Below are 8,270 nucleotides of genomic sequence, written 5' to 3'. Positions count from 1 at the left end.
TCCAAATCTAATTTTTGAACTATTAAAAAGATATAATTAATTAATAGAAAGCTTTGTCAAAATTTTATTGAAAAATTAATTTAAAAATAAACATGATAATATAGTATAGATTTTCTTATTGATTTTTCATTGTTCTCTAGTAGTTTAAAGCCTTAATATGATTAGGATGATTAACAATTTTTTTTAATTTGATATTTTAAATATTATTTTAGCATAAGTATGAGTTATTTTTGCAAAAAATTGGAAAATTATATTTAAGTATCTAAAATTTATTAAAATTATCTAAAATTATCTATAGATATCTGAACATAAATATGTCTCTTGTCTATTCTGGTAATGATTTTATGTGTATGAATTATTCATACATCGTATTTGTATGATCTAACTTATTTTAAAATATAAATTTGATGTGTAATTTTTAATAGCCAAAAATATTTTAATTCGAGTTGTGAATCGCTACAATCCAAATTTTTATCTGAAATGAACATACTATGTATCTGTTGATGTTGGAAAAACTGTTGAATCTGGCTGAATTTAGTTTAATGCAAATGGTAACTGCGGCATTGCTGAATCTGGCTGAATATTTTTTTTATGTTACCATTTACACTCTAGGCTTTGCTTTAAGTTTCAAACTTATATGGGATTGGATTTTTCTTTGTTTCCATTTCTCTGTTTCAGACTCATGGTTTTAGCTTTTGTTGGATTGGCTTTTTTTTCTATTTTTCATTGATAATCGACTGGCTTTTTAAGTGGTTCTCGCTTCTTCTTGTTCCCTGCTGTGCAGCCTTTCCTCGGGTTCGTAGAGTCGGGTTTCCCGTTTACCCACAACGGAGGAGCATTTTGATTTTTATAAGGTTTAAATAAGTGTATGTAGACGCAAAGTAGTGTGTTTTAATGCATAGCTTTGGCTTTGTTTAGTAGAGATAGACTAAAAGATTGTGCCAACATGGTTTAGCTAAAATCTTATGTTTTCTTGTGTAGTTGCGTATCATTTATCAAAAGCTCAGAGTGCAGTGCGCCTAGGATCGGGGCTCAAAACCAGCACTTCATCGCCATGCCTTGTCTTGCGCCATTTGAAACATAGAGATTTACAAGCACAATAATGAGTGTTATAATTTATCTAATCCAAATTAAAGGGCCATCAAAGTTCCTGAATTATTTTTTGTTCTGTCTGGTAGCGATGGTGTTTCTGATTTCCTTTTCTACATTCTTGAAGATTATAGAAAGTGGAAAAAACTTGATTGTAGAAAAGGTTATTTCTCTTCTTCCAATTATGGTAGACTGCATCATTGACTGCAAGTTTCCGGAGGACTGAAGGAGAAATAACAGCTTTTAGTTTTATTCACGCTAAGAGTGAAGACCATGTGAGAAAAAAAAAACATAGTGAAAGGTGGAGTCTGATTTCAATGAACTTCCAAATATGAACACTAAAGTCACACCTCAACAACATATGCGCCCTATTTTCCTCATACTCCGAACAAAAACAGCAAGAAGATGGAATTTACATTCCCAAAAAGCAAGTCGAGGTCTCGTGGACAAGCGATTCAGTTGGCTATACACATTGTAAAAGCATGCTTAGGTGTGGCTTCTTTAAACAACACAGAGGCAGACTAGTCTTTCAATGTGTTTTTGGCCTAAGGCTTTCCCAAGTTTTTTGCAGTTTGAAAATTTTGGAAATTCGAACTTTGAACCTCCCAACTGTATGAGTCCACATCATATGCATTAATTGATAAGTGAACTGAGGAGAGTTGACCATAAAGAGCAAGAACCTGGTCAAATCTGATGGGAAAGTACCCATATGTGTTCAGTATAAGCCGCAACCACTATAGAATGAATAGGATTTCATAGCTGTCTAGGTAGATCTTTTCTAGCAAGCTTGAATAATGGGCCAAGAGGGGACCAATTATCAAACTATATTTGTCGGTTTTTTGAGACTTATATACAATGTCCAAGGTTTGTAAAATTAATTATAAGATTAATTAAACAAACGATACACAAAAGGTATTTGCCTAACTATTTTCTTGTTTATGTATTTTCTATTATTCATCCAAATTTACGAAGGATATATTATGACTTTGAGATAGATGATACATAAATAGAAGAAAAAAAAACAATCATTTACCCAGCCCCGGCTCAATATATTTGAGAGCCTTAGGGCAAAAAAAATTTTTTTGGCCTATTATTATATACAAAGAGAAAATTTACTTAATTTTTAAAAATTTTGCGGAGTTTTTATAGTAAAAATTGTTATTTTAAAAATTTTGGGCCTTTTTATACATTTTCTTATAAATAATTAGGCCTCTTAAAATATAATTTTCATATTAATAATATTTTTAAAAAATATTTGGGCCTTTTTTATATGTAAATTTTTTTATAAAATAAAAAAGCCCCGGGCCGTCGCACCTCCGCCTTACCCATCTGAGCCGGGGCTGCATTTACCTCTACCTTAGTTTTGTCTCTGAATTTAGACATTTCATACTAACATCTCCTACAAAAAATGACGGAAGCTGAACATATCTGTGTGAAATTTTGAACTCCTCCAAATTGCACCACTTTCCACATTTCTCAGACTTAGCAAATACAAGTATATCACTTTAGCTTCAGGAGTCCTATAGTTATATATGGGTTTGTCTAAACACTACAAGAAATATCTACATTATTAACAAGAGAAAAGAGCTATTATATGTCATCAATAGCGTTTTCATAAATGCTGTCTTATGCCCCTGTTATGGTAGATCTCCTTCATACGATAACGTTTTTGGAATGCTATGGTAAACCCTCATATACGATAGCATTTTGCACGTTATAACACTAACCGAATGCTATAATATACTTTATTATAACACTCGTTTAGTGCTTTTTTATATAATGCTGTAACATTTTTTTCGCTTTATAAATTTAGTTTTATAAATAAAATTTAATTTATATTGAAACCCAATTTTGTAAAATTTAATTAATATAATTTTTATATTATATAAATCATCAACAAGTAAAATTACATTAACCAATTAGCCAAACAAGTCGTACATAACATCCTACAAATCTTATACTAACATCATAAGGACAAGTCTTACATAACATCCTACAAGTCTTATACTAACATCATAAGGACAGAGACACTTCGATCTATTCAATTTCTTCTCTTCTATCTATTTCGCCTCCTCATCAAAAGCAGGACAGATAAAACTTCGATCTGAACAATTGTTCCTATTAGCATTCATGTCGGTAGGCTACATAAAACAAAAGATTTTTGAGTGATGACACTTCATGAAGAACTGTTGAGTCACGTCATGTTTAAGACCAACACAACTGAAACAAAAACCATAAGCTAGTAAAATAAAGAGATTTCAAGTAAATGACGTAAGAACAAAGGGACAAAATACACCATCTTACAACTCTTATTCACTAAGATGAAAAAAGAAATCGACACATGGGAATACATCTACCAAACATACACATATGTATATACAACGTACTTTGTTAGCTTGGACATAATCATGACAGCCTTAGTATTAAGCTAAGATGGAGTTTAAAACTTGAAGAAACATCTTACCACTTAAGCTCCTGCAACAACATGAAAGCTCCTTCTCCTAAACACCTTCCTTCTCATTTGGATGTAGCAAACAAACATAAATGAACAAAGCAAAGACCTTTAGGAAAATTAAACTCAAACTTAGAAAGTAATATATAAATCACAGACATTGAGTTGATTTCCAAGCTCTCCATTATCATCTAGAGCTTTAACTCTTCGGAGCATCAACAAACGTTTTAAGAGATACTTAGAAATCATAGAAATAACCTTTCATGATCGTGCTCCTCCTTCACCTTGGTATCCTCTACACTGTCTTTATCTTGAGTGCTTCCGTTAGTCTTGTAAAAGAGATCTTTTGCTTTGGCTGCCCGACCTCCACCTTCTATCTCTTTAGGAGCACTGATCAACCGGTCCTTCCACTGGAGAAAATTGACAACATACAGAAAATTGCAAAGGGTTTTAATTTTTCGGGCAGTGGGATGTGTACATTTCAAGCATGAGAGAAATATAGTCTTCAAGGCAAGATTTGCTGCTGCAGCATGCACTCCTTGAGAAAGCTTAGGGGATTCAAGCTCAGTAGAACATGTAGAATTTTTCCACAGTATGCATGACGTTTCTTTGCAACTGATTAAAGGCTGTATAAGAAACATAATTAAAAGTCAAATCTAAGGTTTTCATCCATGTTCAGATTATAAAGATCTTCTAGACAAAAAAGAACCAAAACGTATACTCTTCTCCTTTCCAAGCTTCAAACTGATTCAACAATACCAAATTAAACAGCACATATAGATGCACTTAAAAACAACGCACCTGTTGATGAGAACAATAATCGTCGAGCTATTTAGAGATTTTGCTGCAGGGTGCCTAAGCTGATCAAGCAGTAACCCCAATTTTTGACTGGCCTCAATCAACAAGTCTCCAATTTTCAATTGACTGGCCTCAATCAACAAGTCTCCAATTTTCAGAACAGGAGAATAGATATATTCAAATCTGCTTCAATTCCACTAGTGATTGCAGAATCCACTCCACTAGTGATTGCAGAATCTATAGTTTAGGGTTCATAATTTAAGAAATCAGAAATAGATGTACCTTTACTTTGTTTCGTGATGGCGACGAGCTTCACGGTGGACACGAACCCAAGCCGGCGACGATCTTCACGGTGAACACGAAATGAGGCCGGCGACGAGCTTCACGGTGAACACGAATTGAGGCCGGCGACGAGCTTCACGGTGGAGGCCGACGACGAGCTTCACGGTGGAGGCTATGGCGGAGTCGAAGAGACCTCACACGAACAAATCTCTTTCTTCGATTTGGGAGATTTTTTTTTGTTTGGAGATATGTTTCATGTTATAGTAAAGCGAAGGGTTTTAATTTTTCGGGCTTTGGCGTTTAAAATTTTTGGATCTGAGTCAAATGGCGTTTAAGTGAATTATTTCGTCTAAATATTGGGGAACAAGTGATTTTAGCTTCTTTTTTAATGATTTTCTGTTTTAGCATTGTTTTATTGCTATTATATAGTAACTAAAATTAAAATTTTATCTTTCATAGCAGTTGCAGAAAATGAGTTATCATCATGTGCTATCAATGTGAATATTTCTTGTAGTGAAAGGACTAACTAAACATCAAACCTTCAGAAGTAGTAACGTTTTAACTTTAGCTTCAGGAGTCCTATAGTTATTTTTTGATTTTTTTCAAATTTATGTAACGAACTTAAAAAGGATATAAATTATTATATAGAATTAAATTTGAACATGATTTCAATGGCAATGGAGAACTGAAAACAAAAACTGAGGAGGAAAATGTAAAAAAGAGAGTAAGTTGATGATAAAGGTAATTATGTTTTGTGTTAAAAGAAAAGATAATGTTTAACTCAAGGGTCCTAACTTCTAAGCTTAGTCCCCCCTCAGAAAGTGGAAGGCACAGCTTCTCTCATGCAATGATTAGGTTAGCATTCTCTTTTCGATATTTCAAATATTCTTAAAAAATCTTTTTTCATTTTCAAAACATTTCGGTTCCGTATATCTGTTTCCTTTTCCATACGACATAGTCATATAGGCTAAGATATAATACCAATCTATAGGGATGGTGAATGAGTACTTTAGGACGGGTAAGCTGGTTCAAGTAGAGAGATTGTTTCATCAAATGAGTGTAAGATATATTTCGTTGTTAAACTGGAACACAATAGTTCATCGGTATAAGAAGTTTGGTAAATGAGACGATAATGATCTGTGGGTTATACCAGTTACCAGAATGAGAGTAGCGGAGAAGGTCTCGATTTGTTCAAGAAAATGTTAGGGTGTTGCATAAATACGACTTTAAGAACATTCACTTATCAACACAAAGTTCTTGGCTTCATCATCAAGTTAGGATTTTTTCATATGAGCAAAGGATTTACGTAAGGTGTTTGACGAGGAAGTTTCATGAACATGTTGATGTGTGTGCTCTATTGTTAGGGTCTAGTCTGAACGGAAAGCATGAAGATGCCTTTAGGATGGTTTGGTTGGCTTTACTTGTAGGATGCATTCTAGTGTCGATAGAGACGAGAAAGCTGCTTCAACTAGGCATTTTTAATCTAGACTCGGAACCAACACAATTTCTGTCTTGTTCTCGAATATATATATATGCTTTTACTGATAGATGGTTGGATATATGGAAATTGAAAGTTAAGATGAATCATAAGGGGTAAAGAAGAAACCTGAAACAGTTGGGTTGCGTTTAGAGGGAAAAAGCACAAAGTTTTCTTCAATGAGAGTACTTGGAGTTTCTGAGAAAGAGTTGAAGAAACTTGCTATGTTTCTTTTTATAGATTTGCTTTATGTAATGTAAAAGATGAACAGAAGGAAGAGTTATTGTAGGACGTGAGATTGTTTTATGGGATCCGACTTGGTTCATCATTTAAAGAATGAGATGTCTTCATGTGTGAATTATTGGTAGACAAGTACTTGAGAAAATTCCACGGTCGGCCCAAAAATCTGCTCTTACAAAACAAATCAGATTTCAAAAATCTGCTCTTACAAAACAAATCAGATTTAGAAAATTTAAGAAATCACATATTAAAATAATTTTACAACTATTAATTTATTTCTATTGTTATGTTTTTATTTGAGATGAATCTGAAAATAGTTCATAATTTACAAAATTTAAGAAATTACTTTATAAAAACAAGCAAACCATAAGCTATAAAGAGCATATAACAACTACAATTTTCTATGAAAATATGTATATCCATTCCTAGTAATAACAAATATGCTGAAATACTAGAATTAGAAGACAATTTTGATTCTTTTTTATGTAAAATAAGTTGGAAAATAGATATTAAGAAAATAAAATCATGAACAAGCTATTCTTTTACGCTCACAAGATGTTGAAAAGTTTCATCTTCTCTTATTCCACCGCTACTGATCATATCTTCTGTTTTGATCTTTTGAGACTTTCCATGAACTTACGATATCTTTTTTTATTTCTTGCACGCAGTCTTTGATCTCTTTCTTTGTTCGTCTCACTATTATAGTGAGATAACATATGTGCAGCAAATTTTTGAGAGGTGTCCAACACACCATTACATTTAGGACATGTATAGGGACCAAATTTCTTATACGGTAGGCTATGTGTACGACCATCATAATGATCGTCATCATTTTTCTCATCTTTTTCAGAATCTATATAAGAACCAATTTTTTCAAAAATATTGGTTGGTTTGGGAATTTTCTTCAGGGATCGACCAGCTTGCGAAACACGGTTGTGCTTTGATGACAAGGAAACCATGTCTAAATGTTGACGATCAACAAAATCTTCCTGCGGAAACACGATATTTAGAGGGGTAGGCTTCAAAATCCCGGAATGGTTATCAAGAAACTTTGGAAGATGAGATATAGGGTTCCAAGTATTTGTAGAATCCATGGCACGTTTGACACGTTCAATGTCATAGTGGACATTGTTAAATAGATTGGAAGGAACAATAGTTGTATACCTATTTATGATGGTTTGAGTGAAAGATACTTGAGTAAAATGATATTTCTCTTTAGTAGGGAAATAATTGGCACGAGAAATAGAATCAAAATTTCTTTTTGTCATATGTGAATTATTAAATCCAACATAAGATGAAGAGACATGTGAATTTTGATAAGAAGAAAGGGAAGGAGGAGAAGGAAACGAATATCTATGGTTCATGCGATCAGATGTAATGAACATCGAGCGAACCATTTTGGAGTTGTGATTCATTTCGATGGGAAGTGATTCACGATGGTTTGAGGTATCACCACCATAAATATTGAATCTATTTGGGATGGAAGACATTTTGAAGCTTCAAGTGTATCTAAACTATTTCCCTATGTATCCTTTTATATAATTTCTTAAAGTGCAAAAAGGTAATAAATTGAAATTCATGAATTCAAAGTCAATATATATTAGTTAATTTCAAATATGGCGTGTTATTGATTACTTTGAATAACTAATTTTGGCGAGTTATTAATTTTTGTTGACTAGTTAGTTATATTTAAGTATTAAGTTTTGAATTGTACATTCTTTCCTAAAAAAATAGAAGATGCATTTTTAATGTTGACTTTTATCTCTCAAATCTTGTTGGATTTTGAACACATGGTTTTGTGTTTATAATTTTTCTTATTGATAATTAGATTCAAATATTTTAAACATTAATGCTCCATCACATATGTACAGTATACAAGTGCTTAAATTATAGGGGTGATTGAGATTTGTGAAGGACTTTAAAAATTGTAGC

The 8,270-nt window shown here is 32.8% G+C and overlaps 1 long non-coding RNA gene and 1 pseudogene across 5 annotated transcripts; both read right to left on the bottom strand.

The window, feature by feature from the left end:
* Positions 1–2,953: 2,953 nt before the first annotated feature.
* On the bottom strand, positions 2,954–4,951 carry LOC9299841. Of its 5 annotated transcripts, none has more exons than XR_002330005.1 (5): positions 4,622–4,951; positions 4,343–4,522; positions 3,800–4,167; positions 3,554–3,602; positions 2,954–3,309 (listed from the first exon to the last, which is right to left on the bottom strand). It is a non-coding gene; the product is annotated as an uncharacterized LOC9299841 (long non-coding RNA). The 5 variants fall into 5 exon arrangements; XR_002330003.1 differs by having other exon boundaries at positions 2,954–3,230; positions 4,343–4,536; positions 4,622–4,950; XR_002330001.1 differs by having other exon boundaries at positions 2,954–3,230; positions 4,622–4,949.
* A 1,879-nt stretch (positions 4,952–6,830) lies between these two features.
* Positions 6,831–7,813, bottom strand: LOC9299840 (annotated as a pseudogene).
* Positions 7,814–8,270: the final 457 nt, after the last annotated feature.

Source organism: Arabidopsis lyrata (genome assembly GCF_000004255.2).
Source record: "Arabidopsis lyrata subsp. lyrata unplaced genomic scaffold ARALYscaffold_8, whole genome shotgun sequence".
In the NCBI taxonomy this organism is placed as follows: Eukaryota; Viridiplantae; Streptophyta; class Magnoliopsida; order Brassicales; family Brassicaceae; genus Arabidopsis; species Arabidopsis lyrata.
This window is presented reverse-complemented; position numbering and strand designations above follow the sequence as displayed.